This window comes from Tamandua tetradactyla, chromosome 12 (assembly GCF_023851605.1).
Source record: "Tamandua tetradactyla isolate mTamTet1 chromosome 12, mTamTet1.pri, whole genome shotgun sequence".
Taxonomy (NCBI): domain Eukaryota; kingdom Metazoa; phylum Chordata; class Mammalia; order Pilosa; family Myrmecophagidae; genus Tamandua; species Tamandua tetradactyla.
The window spans coordinates 684,603-712,523 of NC_135338.1; the positions used below are offsets into that span (position 1 = coordinate 684,603).

The 27,921-nt window shown below is 40.9% G+C and overlaps 1 protein-coding gene across 3 annotated transcripts in view; it reads right to left on the minus strand.

The window, feature by feature from the left end:
• The window catches only part of SYNE2 (spectrin repeat containing nuclear envelope protein 2), a 384,031-nt gene extending 357,997 nt beyond the window's left edge, over nt 1–26,034 (minus strand). Inside the window, exon 1 of one of the 3 annotated variants that reach the window (XM_077122415.1) lies at nt 25,916–26,034. The gene's annotated coding sequence lies outside the window, so the exon portion shown is untranslated. Of the gene's footprint in view, nt 1–25,201; nt 25,219–25,365; nt 25,550–25,915 lie in introns of those variants that run through there. The other 2 variants (XM_077122416.1, XM_077122418.1) reach the window with 2 other exon arrangements.
• Nucleotides 26,035–27,921: the final 1,887 nt, after the last annotated feature.

Here is a 27,921-nt window from a genome sequence, read left to right on the forward strand (position 1 = left end):
AAGATTAAACAAATACATGCAAAAATATTCACCATCCTTAAATGCCTTGTTAAACTCTATACACAATAACCATTTTTGGATATCAATATGGTAATATGTAGCTTGAATCAAGAAAAGGTTCATAGAAAGTGAACCAGTAATCCCATTCATGGGAATTTACCCTAAGTAATTAATTAGAAATGAAAGCTGTACATAGGAATATAAATCTTCAACAACATAGGAATGCTTTGCAAATTTTGGTACATCAATGAGAAGAAAATTTTTTGATTAAAACAAAACTATTCATTATAACAATCTATGGAAAAAATAACATAAGTAAATGCTGAGTAAGATAAAACAGAATACAAGCATTTATGTTTGATAGAAACACAACTATATAAACATACATTGTGGATGAAGTTAAAACGCAAAAATAAAAATAGTTGTTTAGAGTGGTATGACTTAAGGAATTCTTTTCCAAAATCTTTTTTAGCATTATTGCTATTTCACCTTCTAAATAAAAAATGTAACCTAACTCAAATGCCTTTAAAAACTACTTAAAATCATTCCTTGCACCAACTGAAATAATATGCACAAAATTTAAATGGTTGTTATCTATAAAATAAGAAATAATCAGAAAAGAAAAGCTCCTTTTAAATGTTATTTGTGTTTAATAAAAAAATAATAAACCCAAATCCATTCCTTTAGGGATTTAACTTTCTTTGCCACTGTGATAACCTTTGCAGTTTGGCACTGAAAACCTAAGAATCCCATAATAACTTTGCTAGTTTGTTAAATTCTTCTGTGTTGCTTTTTCATACTGATTGAAGCATTTAACTATATAGCATATGTTATCTGTGGTGGGCTAATGGGAAAACAGACAAATATTTTTCTCCTCTGTTGCTGATTTATCTGAAAAAATTTGATTTTCCTGCTTCATTTCAGACCCTGGAAGAAGAACTTTAGGATGCCAGTCTGTTTCTTGGTGCAGTTAAATTTTATCACTCTTCTTTTTCTATCTGTACACAACACTCGATGCCAAATTGGCATTTCCATCTTCCAGCTCCTCTCCAGGATACACCAGCCCGCCCACCCCCGCCCCGGGGAGTCTTTCTCGGAAGAAATGAAAAGCTATACACCCTCTACACAATCAACTGTCAAATTCAGGGCACGGAGACCCTTTGTGGCCAGGGTCCGTGCAGGCTCTGCCCGTCTCCTCCCTCTACCCCGGCGAGGGATTCGCTGGGGCAGATCCTGGGGCAGGTGGCCTCTCAAATGGGGAAGCGAATTTTCTGAGGCATTGCATCTCCTTTCCCAGTCTGTTCGCTAAGACATACTTGTAACAAGAAAAATATATTTAAATTAATCTTCAGATAAAACCTACACAAAAAGAGGCCACTCGATATCTTTTACTGAGACAAACTGAACCAATTCAAGGTTGGGCTAGACCATGGCAGAGCGCTTTTCTCCCACTGTCGTCTTCTCAGGTCGTCAGGCAATAATGACTCTTTCAACTTCTTGGCATCGTTCAGGCCCACAGCAGACCTCGCTCCTACACATTCCTTTCCTCAACGTCCTTTCTCCACCTTTTACTAATCCTCCATAAGCAAGGACCCAAGGCTCTCTCGGAAGGCTTTCAAACTCCCCAATGCAAAGTCAGGGATTCCATCACTCCTGAATATAACACAATCCTCCATGCCGTAGGGCCCACATCTGTAGAGAACAGCCCCTTTTATTCTAAGGTTCGTTTACCCCAAAATTCAAGGGCTCAACTTATAACTATCTTCATATCCACCATTTCCCTCTGTCCTTCATACAAAAGATCAAGATCCCTCAAGGCTCTGGGTTATTTCATACTAGGTTCTTTTATACGACTAAAAGAACCAACATGTATTAAGCAAATGAAGCAACCCTGCTTTACTTGGTGGGTTGGGGTCAGATATTTAAGGGTTATGTCCAAATGTCCAAATGTTCTTGACTGCTGCTTTAAAAAGGGGCAAAACCCAGGAAGGCTGGAGATCTAGGGAGAACAGGTGTCAGTAAATCATTCCAAGATGTCAGTGTGGTCCCAGATACAAGAGATACTAACGAACTTCTCTAAACAATCAACCAATCCTCCCCAGACATGTCCCCGTAAGGTGTGTGTCACCCCCAGGCGTGCACATTTCGGGGACTGCAGACCCTTCAGGTCTGGAGGTACATCAGGGACGTGCCCACCAGACATCCCAGCCGCGCAGGGCACAGTCACCTTCCCGTTCTCACTTGTGCCATTTCATTTCTACTCACCCCACTCTACATCCAAAGGAAACCACGTGTGACCAATTCAAGTGGCCCAGGCTGTAAAATACTAGAAATACACACCTTGACACAGAAAGCCATAAAGTGGCATGGTCAGGGAAGTACAGGATAAAAAAGAGGTAGACACATAAAGAATAACAAAGCAGAAGAACACAGAGACACATTCATCATGAATGATCAAATACATTTCTTCGATCCTTCAAGCTCCTTTTAACAATACCGTGATGGCTCAGAAAAGCCGAACGGTGACATATTACACCAATACAGACCTTCAAAAACATTCTATGATTTAATTTTAATCACAATATTGAAAAGTGAAGGTGGTCCTCATTTCCACTTTGATGGTTTTCTTTATCTCTATTAAGGCAAAGTATCAATGGAGGTAGCCAGATCAACCACTTCTCAGCAGGAAAAAAGGAAATCTCAGAAACTTCCTGGTTGTACAAATCATTCCCAAAACTCCTCCTGCCAAACTTTTGACCTATTCTTTCTAAACTTACCAATTTTTGGCAGATAGCGGTAATAACCTAAAAAAAAAAAAGTGAAGTTTCTGCTGTGAATCATAGTTCCTATTTTGGCTAAAGTTCTAAGTTATAGACCTCCGACTTTTTTCAAGTTCCATGGGCCTCCTATTTTGATACATGAAAACAGCCACAGTATACCTCTTTCTTTTCTCACCCTAAGGGCTTCCCACAATCTAATTACAGTGCTGGAAGTTTTTCAAACCCTAACATAATCTATCAGCAAAAGTGGTTGTGCTAATTTTGATGACTGATGATTTTGGTTTTGTTTTTCTCTTATCCTAAGGGAAAATCAATTGCCCAGCAAATTAATGTATCCCTCATCCTTTCATCCTTAGAGGCCAAGGATAAAAACTGATTTAGGTCTCAATCGGTCTATTTCTGGTGCTGAGCAGATATTAAGCCTCAATAACAGGTTCAAACTAAGTAACAGGCTGGGCATCCAGGGACAGTGATTTCTGACCCCTTTCATTCTTTCATCCATCGACTCACTGGGAGGCCTTGAGCAAGTCACTGTATTGTCTTAGTGTCTTTGCCCATGAAAAACAACCACCAAAGCAGGAAAAAAACCCACATTTTGTTGTGTTTGATTTTTAATTGACGTATAATGATAATTAAGTAAGTTTTAAACACACAACTCGATCCATAACCACCAAATCCATAATGGGCCTTCATAAAATACAACCCCATCACACATACTAGAGTTTAGAACCAGCTGTAGCTGACCTGACAATGAGCTGTATTTCTCTGGGGCCCAGGAATCGGTATATAATCAAGGGCTGTACTAAATGCACGTGAGCCCTACACAACTGGAAATGACAGAATTACATACATATATAGAGAGAGATAAATAACAGAACTTGCGATTATCAGCATCCCATCAGGGTCCGTGAGGCTCTAAAGGAGACTCCCCTGCATCAGAGTTCCTGGTACCCCTGCAGACGGGACTATGGGCAGGCTTTCCTCCCCTCTGAAGTCCTGAAGGACTCCGGGTGTACCAAGAGGGACAGACTCTGGAGAGTCCATGGCCCTGTACGAACCACCTTCTGAAATCCTATTGGAGAGAAGGAAGCAGGAGCCCTCAAAAAAGGAGAGTTTTAGACTCCTAAGGTTGACGCAGAGCAAGTTCTAGGGATCGGCTTAGGAAAAGGGTGCAATCCCCACATTTATCCTACTCTAAACTGGAATCGCCGGACGAGCCCGGTCCACAGCACCTCCCCAGAGCACAGCAAAGTCAAACAGAGGCGTCTTCTAAGACTCCCCCCTGACAACAGCCACACAGGGCGAGTCTTTCTTCTGCCCTGAGGTTTCTGGCATCAAGTCTGGAAGTCAGGGGCCCGTGGGGGGTTACCAGCAGCTGGTTCTTTAGTCTCAGCAGCCAAGCATCACCTTGACCCATGCACTGGCAGTCCCTCAAATACAGCTGCTTAACGTTCCATGCCAAAAACAGGGGAAAAAAAATCACTGTAATTATTAACATTCTTAAAAGTTTCATTTGTTATTGTTTAGGAGGTGAGACTGTTTTTTCTGTCTGTTTTCATGTCCTGGCTGCTAGTTGACGAGGGTTCCATCAGTCATCTTTTTCTTCCTTCTATTCTGTGAGTCTAAATCAATCAAAGCATTTTCACTTCACCGATCCCACTGTGCTATGGCCTGGAAAGGCCTGTGATTCCACAAAAGCAGGCGACAGCTTGAGTGCCCCGGCTGTCCCGAGGACATCCCTGCACCTCCTCCACCCCACGCCGGGCTTCCCAGCAGAGGGAAGTGATAGGACTGGAAGACAGCCCTACAGCGCTGTCACTGTGACTGTGACCCTTCAAACAGACCCCTGCATCTGTCAAGGGCTTTGGGAGCCATCTCCACGCACAACCGCTCACAAAGTTCCTGCGGCAGAGGTCCACGCTGTCAGCCCTGTCTGGGGCTTCTGTCCATATTAACGGCTCCTACTATTAGAAATGGGTTCATGGGGTGAAAAATACTCCCAAAATTGAAATCAGGATTCTTTAAAACACAAAATTACAGAGTCATTGTGGAGCCCAACCACCCAAAGATTGAAGAAGGTTCTTTTCTTCCCTGTGACTTTAAAGAAGATAAAAATTAGCTCTTCCCATCAGCGGCCCCAGGTGATCTCTGAAAATGGTTCGCTATTCACTTGACCTCAGAAAATCTTACAAAATCATGCAAATCAAGAGGTGCAAATCTTCGTGTTCGCTTGAAGAGCATGAAGAAACTGCACAGGCCATCAAGGGTATGCATGTTCGAAAAGCCACCAAGTCTGAAAGACGCCACTTTACAGAAGCAGGGTGTGCCATCCCACCGTGGTCGCAGTGGAGGTGCTGGCCGGTGAGCCCAGGGCACACAGCGCGCTGCACGCTGGGCCGCTGGCCCAAAGAGTGCTGAATTCTTGTGGCACATGCTTAAAAATGCAGAGAGCAATGCTGAACCTAAGGGTTTAGACGCGGATTCTCCGGCCATTGAGCAATGCAGGTGAAAAAAGCGTGTAAGATGCATGGCAGGACAGACAGAGCTCATGGCTGGACGAGCCACACATGAGTCCCCCCATACACACTGAGCCGACCTCCACTGAAAAGGAACAAGTTGTTCCTAAACCAGAAGAGGCTACACAGAAGAAAAAGATATCCTGGAAGAAACCGAAGAAACAAAAACGTGTGGCTCAGGAATAAATTCATCTTAAAATAAATGCAAACTCAAGTTAAAAAAACAATTAATTTGGATGACCCTTGGAAAAATATCTTGACAACACCGCTTGTGAAAAAAAACCTGCCGTCTTCCAGCGTTAACACCACGCTCTCTGTACCACCAGCAAAGTTTCTTAAAACACTCTTCCCTCTGACAGTGTTTTCTCTATCAGTAAACCAGTTTTACATGGCAAAAAAACAGAAGGAAAAGGAGAACTGCAGAAGAATTGTGAGAATATTAGGCTTTATCACGCAGACAGAAAGAGCCAAAATAACATACAGTTCGTTTTCAAAGTGTTTATATATTGCTAACTTTTTTGGAAAGATTTTTGTTTTCGCTTTGGGATTACTTCCTTAAAGTCCAGTAGGTTTCGTTTCTCAAAGAAGCAGTTATGGCCAATGGGCTCAAAATATTTTCTCCCTCTAAAAATAAACATCTTTCCTTTGAACAACATTCTTAACTCTCAAGTTGCCGCTACTCCCAAGACAGACAAGCTGCTTCAGACTAGTTAAGCAGCAACTTTTTAAAGAAAATTCTCAAGGCAAGTTATAGAAGTTCTTCCTAGAGCCCCTCGGCCTGTTCTCTGACAGCAATATCCAGCATATTACAGAACTTTTTCTCCCAACAAAAGAGGCCCACCGGGCAGGTGGGGTGGGTGGAGGGAGGCAGTGGGGAGGTAGAGGCAGCAGAGAAGCTCAAAGCCAGGGGCTCTCGGAGGAAGAGCTGGGAGGCCCACAGCCTCCAGTGGGAAATGTTCAACTAATAACAGGAAAGCACGGAAAGTGGTGCTCCAGGAAAAGTCAACCTCGAGTATTTTAACAGCCCTTTCTAAATGTTTATGTTCTTTTGTACAACTACAAGAAGGTTTAAAAAGTAAACTGAACAAAATGCTCTGCTTTTTGTTTTGAAGGACGGATGCTTCAAACCATGGATCTCTAACAGCCGTTGAATGCAAATGATTTGTAAATAAAAAAGAAATAGGGGGCGGGCTTCGGTGGCTCAGCAGGCTGAGTTCTCACCTGCCATGGCGGAGGCCTGTGTTCGGTTCCTGGTGCCTGCCCATGAAAAAAAAAAAAAGAAATCGAAAGGGAAGGAAGGAAGCAAACCAACCAACCAGGAAAGCAGAATGAATAGGAAGATTACACTTTCCAAGCCACCGAAAGGTTTAACTGCACTAATCCTGGAGCTTAAGATCCCTGAAAACAATAGCCTTCCAGAAGGCAGAGAGAAATAGCCAAAGGAGAGCAAGCAGCCTCCCGTGTTCCTCTGTTAAACCAAGCCACCATTCACAGGGGGCATGGAAAAGGGAGAACCAAAATAAAGAACAACCCAAGAAGTAGAGATAAATTAGGCTGGGGAAAGAACTCCCTGAGCCCTGGTGTCACTCCTCCCACTACCCTCTAGTTTCCTTTAGATTCTGGGGCCCTTCACGGAGAACTTCACGGAGAAAGCAAGGGAGCCAGCATTGTTCTGCCTTCGGGGAGCTTTTTATGAGGCTTTTATCATTTTCCTTACACAGACGTTCCTCTCAAATTTAACAGTACTTTTAGGTCAACACCTTCACCTGCATCACCAGATAAATAAAGGATTTAAATGAATCTTTGTATCAGGAATTTTAAGGCTGCACATCCATTCTAAATAAAGGAAGATGTTTATATCTAGTCACAGTACATTAACACTCAGTTCCACTGACATATTTCACATCAGTCTGACTGCAATATATTGAAAACCCCTTTTCAAACGTGAATAGCTGTACACAGCTCCAATAATCCCGGAGGGGCAAGGCTATGACAAGTCTTATGTAGCTTCTTAAATACAGGTGCTAACGAGTATTTATTCATTAAACAATAGTTTCCCCCCAGAAACTACATTAACAATACACTAACAGATCAATAGAAAAAGAAAAACAACCAAAAGAATGAACAGATGAGTCCTAGAAGACATAAACCTAAATATTCAAAAATAAGTATATGGATAAATAAACAGATATATTCATATAATAAAATATTTGGATAAATAAACTGATATATAATAAAATATTAAACAATGAAAATGAGTGGATTGGAGTTGTACATATCCATATGGATTAAACTCACAATATGGTTAAGTTGAACAAAAGACAAAAAAAAAAGCACTTGCATAATATATAGAGGGCAACATTAATTAAATATAATCTTAAAAACACTGCTTAGGCAAACTCACCACCACCACCCCCCATCCCACCCCCGGTCCACGTGGGACATGACTCCCAGGGGTGTGGACCTTCCTGGCAACGTGGGACAGAAATCCTAGAATGAGCAGAGACTCAGCATCAAGGGATTGAGAAAACCTTCTCGACCAAAAGGGGGAAGAGAGAAATGAGACAAAATAAAGTGTCAACGGCTGAGAAATTCCAAACAGAGTTGAGAGGTTATCCTGGAGGTTATTCTTACGCATTAAATAGATATCACCTTGTTAGTAAAGATGTAATGGAGAGGCTGGAGGGAACTGCCTGAAAATGTAGAGCTGTGTTCCAGTAGCCATGTTTCTTGAGGATGATTGAACAATGATATAGCTTTCACAATGTGACTGTGTGACTGTGAAAACCTTGTGTTTGATGCTCCTTTTATCTACCTTTTCAAAAGACGAGTAAAACATGGATTAAAAATAAATAAATAATAGGGGGAACAAACGTTAAAATAAATTTAGTAGATTGAAATGCTAGTGATCAATGAAAGGGAGTGGTAAGGGGTACGGTATGCATGGATTTTCTGTGTGTTTTCTTTTTATTTCTTTTTCTGAATTGATGCAAATGTTCTAAGAAATTAACATGATGATGAATATGCAACTATGTGATGGAAAAAAGAATGTTCATATTGTATGTTGATTGGTTTTATGAATAAAATTTTTTTTTTAATTCTACAGTTCTCTTTAACTCTTTGCTCTCACAAAACCATTCATTACTGTGCATGTGTGCTGACAAATGGGGAGCTCTAATGAAATACTTCATATCCAGTCCTACCTAACCATCAAATTTTAATTTTTCAACTGGTTAGTGGGAAAGCAGCTGAAAAAAGACAGCTGAAAAATTAACTGTTTTGTGATTTCGAAGTTGTTTTTTTCTAGAGTGAAAGCCAGCAATGGAACTCTTTGACAGGTGTTCTGTTGAACACTAGTTGAATCAAGCAACTATGGAAATACAGGGAATCTCTGAAAAGCAGATTTAGTTTCTGAAATCGCAGAACTTCAAACTACTGACATTATCTGCATGTCCTTGCTTCCCTTGTGACCTGGTTGAGAGCCTGCAAACTAGTTTCCATTTCATTTTTTAAAAAGGCAGAACTTTCTCACCTGAAGAAAAACAATCAGCATTATATGTTACTGAGTTTTCCCTAAAGAAACTTATTTGCCAATCTGTGAACATAATTTTAAGATCTGCTATGAGGTCACACCATCTCACGGAAAGAACAGAATGCGCTTCTGTGTATTCTAAGTTCTCTTTGTTGTTGCTTGTAACATGTATAAAGATTTAATTTAAAATATATCCAGCCTTAGGAAAAAAAGAGTTCTGTCTACTTCTGAGATTACATTTTCTTTAGTATATCTTCTAGTTGATTAAAATATTTAGAAATTGTGTACCTTCCTGTGAAGATAAAACTTTCCAAAACATAAATATGCCTTCAGATCTCTTACATACAATGGCTTCTGACCTTATTATTCAATGGCTTGGATTACAAAATTCTTAATAGTTTCCTCTTCACAGCAGTTAAGACTAGAGTTTCATTTTTTCCATCTCTCAAAGCCTTCCCATGAAGAAACATCTCTGTCCCATACCCCAGTCCCTAAAACATACATAACATAAAACCCCCAAGAAACACCACTTAGCTGTTTTCTCCGCACTGGCGAACAATTACAATACTCTCCTAAAAAGTGTCCGACACATTCTACAATATTTTCCCGAATAGAACCAAAATCAGAAACACGGATCTTGAGAAGTAGGACCACTCAACAAGAAAATCTCTGAAAAGTTCTTTCATTGTAGCTCCTACAATTCATTTAGTTATAAAGCTAACCAACTAAGAGAGATAGTAAGCTTTGCATCTGTTTTTTAAAAAGTTTGTCTCAATGTTTGCACATTCTTTCTGACAACCTAAGTGCAATAAAGGTGAAGTATCAGTAATGCTTCCCTTGCTATAGCTTGAAAGTAAGAATGCTTCCCTTACGTAGGAGACCAGAAGTTAGGTTCTCCAACTGATGTGAATGATATAACAATAATGAGAACAGTTCATATTTTTTTTAGTACTTATTTTGTGCCAGACATATAAGATGCATCATCTCTTTAATCCTCACAAGTCTGTAAGACAGATACCATCTACCCCATTGAGGCAAACAAATCAGAAATGTTAAGGAACTTGTCCAAGACCACACAGTAAGTTACCAGAAAAACCTGCTTGAACCCAAATAGGTCAAGCTTCAAATCCCCTGTCTTTAAACACCACAATATGAAGCACTATGTATCTTTAAGCACTACAATATGAAATGGTGAAGATATCGCCACTGTACATACTTATCCCATGATTCTCAAGAGAGGAATTTACCACCACACATATCTGCTTTCAACCTCTGAAGCAGTTAACAGACTGATAAAGTAACCAAACTAAAACAGGCCTACATTAGTTTAACTTCTCAGTTTTTCTCTGCCCTTCCTCCTCTTAAAAAAGAAAAAAAAGAAACATAGTTTTGCCCACTGTTGCAGTTAACTGGCAAACTTGTCTATTAAATCAACTAACAGAACTGGTTTAGCAACAAATGAGAAGGCAAGGTTTCTAAATTCTAATCTTGGGTATGTCACTGATTAGAAAGCTGATTCAAGTGCATTTAGCTCGAGTTAAATTTAAGTTTATGGGACTTTCCAAAACACAGTCTAAAACAGAACACATATTTCTGAAACCGCAACAAATAAACCCTAATAACAAATATCAAGGTGAGGAGGGGAAAGCTCAAATTCTAGATACTTTGCCTAATTACTGCCAAGGTTCAAAGTGTTCAGAAAAATTCAAGTGGGATTAACATGCAATTGTCATAGCGATTATCTCTAGGAAGAGAAAATGCAGAAATGAAAAATGGAAGTAACAAGGGTTTGGGTTTTTAATATATAAATATAGGCAGTGTTGGATTTTCATAATAATACTTTTTTTTTTTAAGGAAAAGACACACAAAGGTTTGTATCCATGCGCTTGACCCCGGAATTATATATTTCATCATCGAATGAAGGGGATAACATTGAGGGAAAAAAAGTATCTTTCTCTCCACTCCTCTCACAATCTCCAATCCAACAAGAAGAAGGCTGAGACAAAGCTTTTACCCTCTCTGACCCAAATGTTTCCATTTCATCAGAAGCAAGAGAAAAAAATCTTGAAGGACTTCAGGCTTTAAGCAGCTCTAAAAGAAAAGGGTTCAAACTTGAGAAACAAGATGGGAGCAAAGAGAAGCCAGGTAACCAAGAAAGCCCACCTGGTAACAGGTGTACTCTCTCTCTCTCATTGTACAGAGTATGGAACAGACCTGAATATGGAAAGTGACGGAAAGCACGTTGGAGAGAAGCCGGCTGCCTTCAGCACTCAGTCGTTCCCCCTAGCTCTCGCTCTCCTCCTGCTCCAAAACGCTTGAAGAGAAAGATACAAATGAGGAGTGCTTAGAAATTCAGGCAGATGTTTAAATAATATTAAGCCTCTTCTGAGCCTCTGTTTCTTCATCTATATATTTTTAAATGCTACTTGCTTCCAACGGGCATTGTGAATATTGAGTAAATCACGAGTGAAAATGCTTAGCATAAAACCTGGACATAGCTGGTGCACAACAGACGTTACCTTCGCACCTTCAGAACTGAACATCCACTGCCTGCTAGACGTCCCACTGACCCTCAAGCTCAGAACTCCCCACTTTTCGCCACTAGTCACCCTACACCAGACCATTCGGCTTCTCCCGCAACCCCCCTGTGTTTTCTATTCCCTTTGGCACCTAATTTAGAATTCTCTCTTTTCCATTTCCTTTCAATCCCTCCGTCTCTGTTCTCCACATTCCTTCATCACCCACTCGGATGTCTGAAGACACCCTGGTAATTGGTCTCCCAGCCTGCCCAGTGCATCTTTTAGAGAATTACGGTGACATAGCTCACATCACTCATCTCCTGCGGTACCTGCTTTGGCTCCCCATTAACTCTAACAATACAGTCCAAATGCTTTTGCATGCAAAGCGCTCCAAGATCTAACTGTGATCATGTATCCAGCCTTCTCCTCCACCACGTGACACCACGGATGGCTTTAGCTTGTGCTGGTCTTCAGCCTACTGTCCAGCCTCGTCCATTCTCTACCCACAAAAGCCGCACTTAGCCTTCCAGGCCCAGCTCAAACGTCAAATGGTCCACAAAGCTAGCCCCAATTTACCCAAAGCTGACATTAACCACCACTTTTTATGTGGATAAAAAAAGCCCTTTGCTTTCTACCTATTGCTACTTCTTTCATTCTAGCTCACCCCATAGTTACTTTGAACAAGGTTATCTCCCCCAGATACTGAAAACCCTTCCTCTAAGAATCTGTCACCCAGTCCCTGTGCACCACACCCTTGAACTGGAAGTAATAACTAGCATTTGTTGAGAACTTGCTTTAGGGTTCTACTACAGGTACTGTGGTAGTACCTTTATCTTAATATCAAGATAATATTCATAATACTCCTATAAGGTAGGTAGAATTTAAACCTCAGTTTATCAGACAAGGAAACTACATTCAGAAAGATTTATCTACTCTGCCCAACACGACACAGTTAGTACATGACAAGGCCAGGGTTTGAAAAAAGGTCAGTCTGACTTCAGAAGCCATGCTCTTCACCCCCACACTATACCAGGGGCACTTCTAAAATGCACTTGTTCCTGCAGCACTCATGCACTTGGGAGTATCACTCAGGATCAACAGCCTAAGAAATGATAACTGACCCTATCAACACATGGGGCCCATTTTGGTCCTGCCGTACTCCAGGGGGTACTAACGAGCAGGTCCACACACCTCAGATTCATTTATTCGATCCTCCCTACTTCCCCCCAGAGAAACAAATGAAAAGAAAAATGAATTGGAAGGTAAGGACAAGAAGAGAATTCAACCTTCCATTCTTGTGGTATGCACAACACTAAGTTTAAAAGCTTGAACAAGGATATATCACATGAAAGAATATCTCGGACCATTTCAAAACATGCTTTCCCTGTCCGAACTTGAAATCAGCAGTAGTTGCTAAGAAAACACATGGCCTCTGTGAGTCAACACGATGACTCACAAAAGGAGCAAGCTCACCTTGCTTCAGAAACTATCCCCAACAGAAAGCCCTTGTAACTGAATTCATCAGCCTCTGGTTATAAACATTCAGGACCTTTTTTTCATGCGGCTCAGAAGGAAATATAATCCGTTCTGGATTAAACACCATTTATAAAATTAATTATTACCCAAATGAGTTGAAGTTGACTAAAATGAAAAAAGTACAGAGACTACAAAGGTAACAGACTTCTTCTCAACAAATGTCAATTATTATCAGAGGAAAGATTATTGCTCAATATCACCAAATGAGCAATTACAAAGGATATTCTCACAAGAGAATGCTAGTAATCTATTTTCTTTGCCAACAGAAGTGTGAATAATAAAACCCATCTTTAAATCTTTTATAAGCAGAATTCATATAGTCTTTCCTTTTAAAATTTTTTTCTTTCTGAATCACTAGCTCAAAAGTTTGAAACAAAAGCTGCTGCATGCATTATTCTATCAAACAATCCCCTCTTTCTTTGGCTAGAACCTACCACAGTACTAATAGCTTAGATGCATATGAGTTGTGGGAGTTTTTAATCTGTTTGGGGGGCACAGGAAGCAGTCTTGAGCAGCTTTATTTGTTGATGTTTGTGCGTAAGATAAAAATTACTGCTAAACAATTAGCATTTTTAAAAATAAATAAAACAGTTCTATGGTATGACCTATTAAGTAAAGTATCAAACTGAAACAGCTAAACGTGAAGATGTCAGATGTGACACAATCTGCTTTTCCTCAGGAAACCACAATTTGTACTCCAAAGCCAAAGTGGGAGAAAATAGAGTATATGTCCAAATCAGTTCTGCTCCCTCTCTCTCAACACAAACACTCTCACAGCCTGATCGCAGACTAAGTGGGTCCTCTCTTACCTTGATGGAAAGACTAAGATGAGTACTCTATTGTTAAAAAGATGGCTTGATCATCTCTAAATGCTAACTGCTTTTTCCTTCCAACTAAGGCAACCTAAATGTTGAGTGACTACTGAGAATTTTTAATTTAAGTATATTAGGAATCTGCCCAGTCCAGATAAGTCCTGAAACCTAAACAGCACAGCCTCTCGAGAATATCAGCTATTTCCATCTCCCTACCCCATATTAGTGACAGACCCTTCCAATATGGAAAATTTAGAATGGCCATAGCCCAAACACCCCTAAAACAGAGGGATGGAAATATCACAGGTGATGGAGTTACACAGAGAAGATAGAATTTAACAAATGAATATGATTGCTGAATCATTAAATTGATACCTCTTTTAATCTCCAGTATCCTTAGAGCAGCTAGAAGTAAAAACCTAAAATTATGGAAATGTAACCTTTGCCAAACTCTGAAATGTGTTCTACAACTAATTGTGGTACCATGCTTTGAAATTTATTGCTTTTTTATATATATGTTATTTCACAAAAAAATAAAGAAGGAAAAAAAGTTGATTGTGATGATAAAGAATATTTAAGCCTTCTAGCCTCCTGTATTCTGGAGCAGCTAGAAGGAAAAATCTGAGAGGACTGTATAGCAACCCATGACAAACTCTGGGATCTGTCCTATAACTACTTGTTGAAGAGTGCTTTGAAAACTATATTGCTTTTTTATTTCTTTACTTTGTATATATGTTATACTATATAATTTTAAAACTTAAAAAAAATGAATCTGCCAAACCTTCTTACAATATTTACCTTTCAAAAAAATTTGCCTTCCAAATTAAAGGTTCCTCTTCAAACATAATCTTTCAGTTTTGGCAAGGCATGAGTGTATATTCTTTCTTGCTATTCTGGTATATCATCCAAAAGCATAAGATATATTGCTAACATGATGAAGCTACATAAAATGTTTTAATAAAATATGTATTCACAAGAGAGGTGCAAGGGCAGTTCAGTGGTACAATTCTCGCCTGTCATTCAGGCGACCCAGATTCGATTCCCGGCCCATGCACGTCCCCAACAAACAACAAACAAAAAAACAACCAAACAAAAATTCAACAACTGATGCTGCAATAATGGGATATGACATGGAAAAAGAATGAAATGTGACCCCGCCATACAGCATAACAAAAACAAATGTATTCAGAGTAGTAAACAATATATTTATTTTTAAAACTTTATGCTAATAGGAATATATATATGCATGAGTCCAAATTACTGTTTTATTTTACCTATCATGTTTGTAAATGAGGTTCCAATAAACTTTACCTCTAACTTACTGTGTGACCATGATGCAGTTTCAAATTCGTCTGTAGATTATCTCAAAAACCACTTTAAAATCTAATTATTTATGGATGAAAGTATTTAATATATGGAATATGCTTCAAAATAATCCAGCATAGGGGACTGGGCTGAGGCATAGAAAAGCAAGACTGGCAGGATCTAATAATTATTAATAATGATTACAAAGGGGCTCATTTTTCTATTATCTTTGCTTTTGAATAATTTGAAATTTTTCATATTAGTTTTTGTTTGTTTATTTTGCACGGGCAGGCACTGGGAATCTAACCCGGGTCTCCAGCATGGCAGGCAAAAACTCTGCCACTGAGCCCCACTTGCCCACCCCATAACAGTTTTTAAAAATGCAATTTGCTATTGCTCCAGTTAATCAGGCATAGCTTTACTTGCATTTCGACTTTATCTACATTGCAACTGATGTTTTATATGACACTTCATTAGCGTTGAGTGCTCTTAACGGACAATGGGGTAAATGGTCACATTTTAAAGCCATCCTCCTAGAATTCACAAACTAGAAAAATATCTCGGGGATCCTCTAATCCTCTATGCCAATGTTTCTCAAATTTAAGCATGCATCAGAATCACCTGGAAGACTTGTTAAACATACTCCCAGAGTTTCTGATTCAGTAGGTCTGGGAAGGCACCAAGAATCTGCATTTCTAACAAGTTTATAGGTTCACTTGTTTCCCAGACCTCACTGTGAGACCCACTGTGCTAAGCTCACTCCACGTGCTGTGTTCATGGCCCCATGGCGGTGCCCACCAGTTACCACAGTGAACTGCACGTGACTCTGCTTATGGGTCTTCCCCCCACTAGGCAGGTGGCTCTCTAAAAGCAAGGCACAAAAACCGTCACCTACGTGCCAGAGTCTGGGTTCAACAAATAGTTACCAAACGGATAACTGAGTCTCTGTTGATGTGCTCACAGTCCTAACAGGAGCACACTTACACACCCAGAAGGAGAGGGGCAATTCACTGATGACAAACCGTGAGTACTGGCAACACCTAAAGCACTATTAAAAATCAGCTGGAATGAGAGCAACAAGTAGACAGCAGATTCTTAAGGAATCCAAGAACTGCATTTCAGATTGGAGTTTTCAATCGAATATAGACACTGACAGGGAGAAGCTTGAGACTCACTTTTGCCCAGTGTGTTACAATGATCTGAGGAGTCACCGCCACGCGATTTAACCCCTTTCATCTCACAAAAGCATCAAAAGAAAGAAATGTTTTCAAACTCATCTTTCAAAGTTTCTCAGGGTCTAGAAAATGTCAACACAGGTGCATTCATTCCTTCTCCCCAGCACCCTTCTCCCTGGGCTGCCCTGAGGAAAGAAAAGAAGCACTCTCTGTCTCGAGAGTTCTCCAAGTCAGATATTCTGAATATTCTCCACAGTGTCATGAACCACCTTTCTGTGGGAACAACTGGTCTACTCCATGACAATTCAGTGGATTTACTCAGAAAACGAACTTTGCTCTGATTTCTAAATTCCCTTAGTTCTGTCACTGTTTATCTTAACTTTATGCCAAGTAATATAAGAATCCAATAGCCTCATGATTCATGATTTCTTTATTTTCATTTAACAGTAGTAACATATATAACATAAAATGTAGATGTGGGTAAAATGTATGTTCTTTCTTCTTATTACTTAAATCTCGTTAAAAAAAAAATGGAGCTAAGTGAAACAAGCCAAACGCAAAAGGACAAATACTACACGGTTCAGCGTATATGAAATATCCCAAATAAGCAAATTCGTAGTGAGAGTAGATTAGAAGCTACTGGTGCGGAGGGTGGGAAAATGCGGACTTAGTGGTTAATAGGTAAAGAGTTTCTGTTTAGGGTGATAAAGTTTTAGGAACAGAAGGTGGTAATGGTAACATAACATTGTAAAAATAATTAATGCTACTAAATTGTATACTTAACATGATACAAATACGTTACCGTAATTTAATAAAAGATCACTTGGCTGCTCAAAAATATAGTAACATAGTGTGGTGTGCAGAACATACAAAAAGTAAAATGTATAATAATAGCTCAAAGGTCAGGAGGAGAGAAACAGAAGTAAACTAATAAGGCTCTATACTATAGATGAGGTAGTATAATATCACTAGAAGGCAAATTGTGATAAATTGAAGATGTACAGTATATATACAAAAGCAACCAATAAAATAACAAACCAAAGAGTGATGGATAATAGGCCAAAAAAAGGGTATAGAATAGATTCATAAAAAAAATAATCCAAAGGAAGTCAGAAAAAGAGGAAAAAGAAAGCAAGTAAGAGATGAGAAAAACAGAAAGCAAATAGCAAGATGATAGATTTAAACCTAACTATGCCAAAAATCACTTTAAATATAGTCTAAGCACCCCAAGCATAAGCCAAAGATTGTCAGACTGGATTAAAAAGCAACACCGTCAAGGAAGTGGAGCATACGTCCCCACTCCTTAAGAATGGGCTGCATTTAGTGACCCCTTGGGAAAGTGCCACATCTGGGAAGGGAGACGGAGAGTAACTCCACAGTGGAGACACCTGCCCAGCACCACCTCAGGTAGGCGGTTAAGGTTAGTACCAATGGAGGTAACACGTGTTGACGTGTGTTCCCTTGATACGGTGTAATGAAAATACACTGTTTTTAAACGCACATGAAACATTTACCAGGAGAAATTATATTCGGGCCCATCAAACAATTCTCAACAAATTTAAAAGGATTAAAGCCCTACAAAATATGTTCTTTGACAATAATGGAATTAAATAGGAATTAATAACAGAAGGATCTCTCGGATTGGAAACTAAATAACATACTTCTAAATATCCCATGGGGCAAATAAGAAATCAAAAAGAAAATTTCAAAGTATTTTAAACTGAATCAAAATAAAATCATACCCTACCAAAACCTGAGATGCCACTAAAAGCAGTACGTAAGAGGACATTTACGGCATTAAAAACCTATATCAGAAATGAAGAGAGAGCTCAAATCAGTGACCTTAAGAAACTTCAATAAAAAGAGCACATCACACCAAAATACGTAAAAGAAAGGTCACAACAACGAATGTACAGAAATCATTCAAACAAAACTAGAAACATTAGAGACTATTAACGAAACCAAAAGCTTGTTCTCTGAGAAGATCAATAAAATCAATAAGCCTCTAAACTGGGTTTTCTCAACTTGAGCACTATTGACATTTTTGACTGAATGATTCTTTGCTGGTGACAGGGTTCGGGGGTCTCTTGTACACTGCAGGATGTTTACAGCATTCCCGGCCTCTATCCACGGGAAGTCCTCACCCACATTGTCTCTAGACACCGACAAAGTCCCAGGCAGCGTGGAGGGGTGGGTGAGTGGGGTGGGCAAAATTATAACCAGCGGAGAAATACAGCTCCAGGCAGATCAGAGAAACAAGAGAAAGGATTCACATTATGAGAGGGGTGACATCATTACAGATTCTACAGACTTTATTATAATAAGACTATATTATGAATGCTTTTGATGATGATTTTGACAATTCAGATGAAGTGGCCAAAATCCTTGAAAGACATAAACTACCAAAACGAATTCAAGAAGAACTAGATAGTATGATTTATTTATTTTTCAAATTAGCTTTATACTTAAAACCTTCCCACAGAGAAAACTTCCACCCTAGAAGGCTTTACTGGTGAACTCTGCCATACATTTATGGAACAAATAAAATCAATTATATACAAACTCATCCAGAAGATCGAAGAGGAGGGAATTATTCACAACTCATTCTAGGAGACCAGCACATTGACACAAAATTCACACAAAGGCATTATAGGAAAGAGAAACTAACGATCAATATCTCTCATGACCAAATGTAGAGCTGTGTTCCAATAGCCATGTTTCTTGAAAATGATTGTAGAATGAGATAGCTTTCACAATGTGACTGTGTGATTGTGAAAACCTTGTTCTGATGCTCCTTTTATATACGGGGTAAGGGGTATGTATGGTATGTATGAGTTTTTTTCTTTTTTCTTTTTATTTCTTTTTCTGAATTGATGCAAACATTCTAAGAAATTATTATGGAGATGAATATACAACTATGTGATGATATTGTGAGCTACTGATTATATATCAAGAATGGAATGATCATATGGTAAGAATGTTCGTTTTTGTATGTCATGTTTTTAAAAAATTAAAAATTAAAATATATATATATATCCCTCATGACCATAACTGCAAAAAAAATCTAAGCAAAATTTTAGCAAATCAAATCCAAAAATATTTTAAAAGATAATACATCATTCTCTAGTGGTGTTAACAACCAGGAATGCAAACTTAGCTCAATGTACAAAAATCAATGTAATGCAACATATCAAAAGGACAAAAACACACGTTCATCTTAACAGATGGAAAAAAAGCATTTGACAAAATCCAACATTCATTCTTGATAAAATAAATAAATAAAACTTTTAGCAGATTAGGAATAGAAAGGCACTTCCTCAACCCATAAAGGACATATATGAAAAAAACTACAGCTAACAACATATTTAATGATGAAAAACTGAATGACCTTCTTCTAAGATCAGGAACAAGACAAGGATATCTGTTCTCACCACATCTGTTCAACGCAGAGTCGAACCAGAGCAATACGGCAAGAAAAAAATATAAAACATTTAGATCAGAAAGAAAAAAGTAAAACTGTCTTTATTTGCAGAGTACATGATCTTTCCTAGAAAAAATCCTGGAAACTACAAAAATATTTCCGGAACTAACAAGTTCTACAAGCGTGTTTACCAAGGTTTCAGGATAAAGATCAATATATAAATAGATCTACAGATTCAGCACAATCCCATCAAAATTTCAGCAAACTTTTTAGCATAAATTGACAAATACATCCTAAAACTCATACTGAAATGCAAAGAACCTAGAATTGCCAAAACAACTTGGAAAAAGAACAAAATTAGAGGACTAAGACTGCCTGACTTCAAGACTTATTATAAAGCAATAGTAACCAAGGCAGTGTGGAATCAGCATAAAGACAGACAAATAGATCAAAGGAACAGAAAAGAATCCAAAAATAGATTCACACATATATGGACAACTTATTTTCAATAAAAGTGTTAAGAAGTGAACTTCAGCAACATGGGACAGAAATCCTAGGATGAGCTGGGACTCAACATCAAGGGACTGAGAAAACATTCTCGACCAAAAGGGGGAAGAGTAAAATGAGACAAAATAAAATTTCAATGGCTGAGAGATTTCAAACAGAGTCGAGAGGTCATCCTGGAGGTTATTCTTACGCATTAAATAAGCTGTGCTCCGGTGGCCATGTTTCTCGAAGATAACTGTATGATGATACGGCTGTCGCAGTGTGACTATGTGGTTGTGAGAGACTTGTATCTGATGCTCATTTTGTCTACCATATCGACAGACAAATAAAACAAATGGATTAAAAATAAAAAAATAATAGGGGGAACAAATTAAAAAAAAATGAATTTCAACCCGAACTCTGCACCATAAATAAACAAATAAAAATATCTCAAAGTAGATCAGAGACCTAAATGAAAAACCTAAAACTGTAAAATTTTTTGAAGAAAACATAGGAGAAACCTTAGAGACCTTGAGTTAGGTTTCTTAGATACAACACAAGTACAATCCATTAAAAAAAAAAAAGATGAATTAGATTTCACCAAAATTAAAAACTTCTGCTCTTCAAAAGACATGTTAAGAGAATGAAAAGACAAGGAATAGAGTGAAAGGAAATATTTTAAAATTATATATCTGATAAAAGATTTGTATCTAGACTACACACAAAACCTTCCAAACTCACTAATGAGGAAACAACCAACCCCCCCAAATAAATGGGCACATGATTTGAATAAACAGTTCCACAAAGAACACATATGGATGGTAAATAAGCACACGAAAAGATGCTCAATATCACTAGCCACCGGAGAAAATCAAATTAAAACTACAGTGAGATACAGCTGCACATCTACCAGAATGGCTATTAAAAACCTAACTATAGCACGTGTGGATGACAATACAGAGCACCCAGGACCTTCGGGCACTTCCTTGGGGATGTAAAAACGGCACAAATGCTTTAGAAATGATTTCTTCAAAAAGTTAAACATAGGATCCAGCATTCCACTCCCAAGCATTTACCCAAGAGGAATGAATGCACAGATCCGGACAAAGACATAATGTTCCGAGCAACTTTATTTTAAAGAGCCAAAAACTAGGAACAACCTAAATGTACAGCAAGGGGTAAACAAAGAAGTGAACTGTGGAATAGTGATACAATGGAATATTGCTCAGCAATAAAAAAAGAATAAACTAATGATACATACAACAACATGGATGAATCTCAAAAGAATTACGCTAAGTGAAAGAAGCCAGACCAGAGAGAGAGAGAGAAATAACATACCATAGGAACCATTTATATAAGGTTCTAAAAATTCAAACTAATCAATACGGTCAGAAAACTTATGACTGATTGGAGAAAGAGGATACAGACTGCAGGGAGGTACAAGAGGAAAAATGGTTTCACAGGTCAAAATTTTATCAAAGTTTATACTTCAAAACGTACAGTTCACTGTGTGTCAAATAAAGCTGTTTTAAAACAATCACCCAAAATCTGAAAGTTTAAAATAACAGAAAATGAACTGGCTATTTTGTGAATTGCGGGCTTTAATCATAAGTGACTTCACACGCTTCCAGTCACGATCCCTTATTTGGTGAAAGTAGAAAAGGAGGTATACGGCCATTGGTACATGTGAAGCCAAATATTTTGTCTACAAAAAAAAAAGGGCAACTATTCAGTGAATCCCTGGAGAATAGGCTATTGCATTAACTATTGACATTATTTCCTAATTAAGATATAGTTCATCTCAAATACTTCATAGTAACAAAAAAAGGAAAAATGATTTAGTTTTGTCCAGTTCAGCCTGATCTACTCCCAGGGACAGTCCCCCAGAAATACATGTTTTCCGGCTTCACCACGTGCATACCGTGCTGTGTCTTTCCACTGGACTAACAGCTCCATCTGGATGGGAAACCGTCTTTGACCTTGGCACACTGGTCAAACATAAGCACTTTGGAATCTGACAGCCTGGTTTTGAATCCTAAGCTCTGCCATTCATTTACTAGAGAACCTCAGAAAGTCACTTAATCTCTCTGATGCCCAGTTTTTTGTTGTTGTTGCTGTTGTTTTGTTTTATAAAATAGGGCTAATAAGGTAGGTAGCACATGCATGAGGATTCCACTGGAGTTTACCCAAAACTTGGCGACAAGGCCCTGCCTGATGTGACACCTGATTGTCTCTCTGTCCTCATTTAGTCCTGCCCTCCTCTGGCTGCCAGGGCTCAGGCACAGTGCCCTTCTCTCAGTGCCACATAAACCCACACAGCCAAGCCCTTTCCTGCCTCAAGGCCTTCACACATGCCACAGCCTCTGCCTTACCTTCTTGCACCCATCTCTCCTCTCCACAGCCTCCTACACCGCCCTGCTCACACCACCACTGCTTACTCCCTCTCATTCAAGTCTAAGCTTAAATATCACTTCCACAGAGACTTCTTCCATAACACAGGAGACGCTGGTTAGTGTGTGTCTGTTTTTTCCTTCATTTCATTCAACAACATTCATCTAACAAATACTTACTGAGAACCTACCACATGTTCTAGATTCTGGTGACAGGGCAGTGAATAAAACAGCCCTGATGGAGAGTAAAGCCTAGTACAGACAATAAACAAATGAGTAAAATATATAATAGGTTACATGGTCATAAGCTCTACGGGAAAAAAATAAGTTACAAAAGAGGAAACGAGAATGGCTAAGGTGGTTGTGATCTCAGATCTGAAAGTTAGCAAAGGCTAACAAAGTGAAGACGGTGAGGGAGAGAACCACACAGACATGGGTTCTATCCCAGGCAAAGGAAACAGCAACCTGGAACAGCAAGGAAGCAAGTTTGGGTGTAGCACATAAGGGGGGAGGGCAGCAGTAGATTAGAAAGGTCATGAGATAGGAAGGGGATGGGGAGGCCGGGTAAACTCTGGAGGCCATTGCCAGGTCTTTACTTTTACTCCAAGGGAGTTGGGAAGCCATTGGAGGGTTTTGAACAGGAGAGTGATGCAATGTGATTTACACTTTAAAACCTACAATTAGCTTAGTAATGTATTTTATTTTCTGCCTAGCCTCCCCACTAGCTAAGGGCAAGAATCACAGCTGTCTCATGCATCATTATATGCCCAGAACCTAACACATTACGTTGTGAGCACTCAAAAAATACATATTAGACAAAAGAGGTAATTTATGTAAAGCATTTACTGGTACAAAATCAGCCCTCCATTGATAGTAACGATTACTATTTGGATCCCCCAGAGTCCAGCACAGCGGCTGGCATATGGTAGAGGCCTGTTTGAGTTAATGAGTAAATCATTTTGTGAAATTATTGCAAATCTATATTTAAAACAAATGATGAGTAATAACAAATGAACAATCAATTCCTTTTCGATCTTTCCCTTACCTATTAAAAGGTGACTGATTCAGTTTTTGAATTTTACATTAGACTCTCACTTTTTTGCTAGTGAAGGCACTACCTAAAATAATTCCTTTGAGACTCAGCTCTCTAAACATATTGGAATATCCTGCAAACACAATTAGCACTAATCCACCAAAGTGGATTTCTAATTCAGTAAAATAATTCAGGTGACTTTTGAAACACTCTTAATGTACAAGGCCAAGATGACCCGAGCTGGTTTGTTTTTGAGTTTTGTTGTTCTCAATTAAGGCTCATTTATTCAAACATGCAGACAAAGAACTAGAAATTTCCACCATTCACTTCTTATTTCCACATCTCCAGAGTCCTCACCAGGTAAAACCTTAATGAGGATTACACCTGTTCCCTTTCCCCGGGGGTGCTGGGCTGAGTGGTGGTGGGAAGCAAATGGGGGGGGGGGGGGCGGCAAGGTGGGGACGTGCTGGCGGGGCTGAGGCCCTTCAGTAACTTAATTATCTCAGGAAAAGCCCTTGGGAGTCTCGACAGTTTTCCAGAAAGAAAACTAGAGAAGGAGTCATTAAACCTTAAAAACACACCAAATGTTCCATCCCATAAAAGGTGATCACTCTCCACTGATGATGTTTACAACATTTCAATGGCAGGAACCTGAGTGAGGGGAGGGCCGGGTACGGCTGCGACGTTTCCCCTAAAAGTGACTGAACCCAACCTAGCAGAATCGCCCAATATCTGTAACGAGGCCTTCCGGGCTATGGGAACTTTCAGAACAGCAGATGAAAGTTGCTTGGAATCAAACAAACTCAAAAAAAGAAAAAAGAAAAAAAAACCGATGCAAAAGCGCGGAGCGGCTGGAAAGAACCCTCACCGCTTGGCTCGGACTTGCCGGTGCTTGTACACAATCGCGTTTGCTGGCATCTAGCTCAGACGCTCCCTTCCACCAGGGGAGGGGAAATAATAACTTTAGGAAATAACAGGCGTCCACCAGGCAAGCGTTACCCGGACTTCTCTACCTCCATCAAATAAAGCGCCCGGTGTTGTTTCGAGCAGCAATCGTTGCACACACAGCCCTCCTTCCCTTTCTCAACAGAAGAAAAACACCCTAAGGCGGAGAAGGTGCTACGCTCAGACCCTAAAGGCAATTTCAGACAACAAAGACCCCAAGCCATCAAAATGGAATTCGAATCCGAGCCGTCAGAGCGGCCCCCGCGCGCCGCACGGGCGAGGTGCTGTCGCGCGCGCCGCCGTCCCTCGGGGGCCGGGCGGCCCCGGGCTGGAGCGGGCACAGGGCAGCCGCCCGCCGGACCCTCGGCGCCCCCCGCCCTCGGGGCGAGCCCCGCGCCGCCCAAGATTCTGCAGGCTCGGCGCCGCGCTCTCCGCGGTCCATCTCCCGCGGCGTTCAAAATCTTTCCCGCCCGGGCGTGACGCGAGGGATGAACACAATCAGCGGACACCGAGCGCCGGAGACTGGGCCGGGCGGGGGCGGCCGGGGGACCCAGGCCGAACCCCGCACAGCCCCTGCCCCAGCCCGGCGGACGCGCGGGCTGGGGCCCGAAGGTGACACAAAGAAGCCGGAGAGACCAACGCCACCGCCGGCGCTGGCTCCGATCCCCCGAGCGCCCCGCCCGCTGACAAGTTTGCGGCGCCCTCCCCACCCGGACAAAGTTTCCCGTGGCCGGGGCTCGGACCCGGGTACCTGATCGGCTCCCGCCGCCCGCCGCCCGCCGGCCCCCGCCCGGGCGCTGGCACCTTGCCCTCCCCGCCCCCGCCTCTTTCCCGCCCTCCCTTTCCCTCCCTCCCCGCCCCAGCCCGCTCTCTCCGGGGCGCACCGGGGTGCCGGGGCCCCGCGGCCCCGCTCACCCGCTGCGGGCCCAGCCGAGGGACGAGCGCGCGGCCGGGGCCGCCCCGGGGCCGCACCCCCGCTGGCCTCGCTCCCTGGATCGCGGCTTGGGCTCTTTATCCCGCTGGCTCTTTTCGGTCCAGCAGAAGGCTCGGTGCGCAGCCGAGCGCGCTCCGCTCCTCGGGGCTCGGAAAGCTGCAAACCACGCCCCGCGCCTTCCCCGCCCGCTGCCAGCCGCCCAGTCCCGCGCTCGCCGCGCTACGGCCAGTGTGGAGCGCGCCCGCGAGCGCCGGAGGCGGGGCACACCCCTCCCGCGGGCTCCGCCGCGGCCCTGGGCTGGCAACTTTGCTTCCGCGCTTCGGCCCCGCAGAGGTGGTGGGAGAGAGGGGCTGCCTCGGAATGCGGGAGGAGGGCTTCTTTTCTTGCCTGGGGCTTGGGGTGGGGGCCCCCAAACTCTCTCCAAAAGCTTTTCTAGTCGATTTCGGCGAAGAACTGCTCCAGCAATCGCGCACCGCTGCGTCTTTGAAGGGGGAGTTTAGAGAAAGCCAGATCTGCGAATTAGCTACCAACCTTCGTTTAATCTTTGTGGGCCCCACTTTCCGCCTTTGTGAAACGAGAGGTTTGGGTTAACACCCGGATCAGCGGTTCTTTCGCTGTGGCCCGGATCTCGGCATCACCTGGTGAGAAGCGGAAGCGCTTGTTAACAATGCAGATGGCTGGGCCCCTCCCAGGGTCCTGGGTGGGGTTTGAGGAGACGGATTCAATTTTATGACACTATCCAGGCCTTGGATTCAATGTTATGACACTATCCAGGCCTTCCCGGACAGAAACTCTAGATTTGAGTCCTTGGGACTCCGTCCTGCAGGTACCAGACTGATTTCCAACAAATGACTCAATCCCTTTGGCCTCCAGGATGACGTTAAGTGACTCCGACTTGTTCTTACAGAATTGCTGAGGTGCTCGAGGTCCTAAATGAAACGAAGGCATTGTATCACTTCGCTATTACTGCATGAGGAAGTAGTGATTTTATAGTATCCCTCTACCGAGTTTCTATAGCAATCATATTTAACTTCTTAGAAGGCCAACTTCGCATGTATTGTGTGGCTGCAAACTTTTGCCTGGATTAGCTACATTTGGTATTTATGAAATCAAAACTAAATGGGAAGGAGCTGAGATTAAAGGTGTGATAATCGATTCAGTTAACATCTCTTAATGGGGAAAAACGTTGTAAATTGTACCCACATCATCTCAAAAATTTGAACCGTGAGTTCCAGGATGATTCAGGTAAGTTATTTGATAAGCACATTTTCTTGATGGTCTATAACTCAATGTGTAACAAAACAACACATTACCAGTCTACAGGTCCTTCCTGGTATTCCACGATAATAGTTCCGATACTATCTCGCCTCTTCTCAGACTACCTAGGTTTGCATCGTGTATTAGTGACGACTTGGATCATAAAGAAAGTCTACAAAGCAAGAAGGGCCTGCTTTCTTGGGGTGTCTTCCTAGTACGTTTCTGCCTGGTGAAATACATGCAAGTCAGAGGCCAATTTCAGGACCAAGTTTGCTCAGGGTGGTGGAGCGTCTCCAGAGCACTGTCTGGTGTTCTCATCTCCTGTTGTGATATTTCCATTTTATGTCCATTGCTTTCTGCACAATAAATTATGCACAATCAGTTATTATGATTAGCCCCCCAAAATGTTTCAAATAATTCTCTTAGTTATTTTCCCTTCTAGGAGCCTGTACTACAGAGTCCTTGAAATGGAAAGACTGTTGCTCCATATTGTGTGTCTAGTACACTTAGTCTAGAATAAAGTTCCTCAAATCAGTTTCCCCAATTAGAGCCTTTTAATTACCAGGGTGTCTCCTAGTCATGCCAATTTGGATATTAATATCTGCTTTTAAATCAGCAAATTAGACTAATGGCAAGAGCACTGAAACAGATCTCCCACACTTTGAAGTGAAAATAAAATGTAATGCTAAGCCAAACAGAGACACACCCAATTCTTTTAAAACACAGCACTGGGCGTGCTTACATGTCTGGAAGAAGTTTCCATGAACCTGGCCATACATTCCATATTCTAAGCTGCTCATTTAAAATAAATCCTTAAAACATAATTCATTGTGAAATCTACTCAAAGAGACCATCACATATAATTCGTTTTACAATTGCTGTTCCCTCTCCCTGGAAACTGTGCTCCCTCCATTCCCAGATCTCTTTATCAATTTAACTTCTACTCGTCACTCACAGGAGACTTCCCAGACTCTTGACTAAATTAAGTCCTTTTATTAAACACTTTCTGAGCGCCATGTCCCTCTCCTTTAAAATCCATATTCCATATAAAATTGTCCTTTATTTGTATGGCTATTTGATTATATCTCTCCCACTAGACTGTACACTCTATATTGTCTGTTTTTGTTCCCTAGTCTGTCTGCAATGTCTGGCACAATGCTCACCTCAAAATAATAGCATTATCAATATTGAATGAATTAATTCCCTTGTCAGAATTCATCATTTCTTCTCTGTGTATGCCAATAGAACTTAGTTCTGACTTTTTCATCAAGTCTAACTTA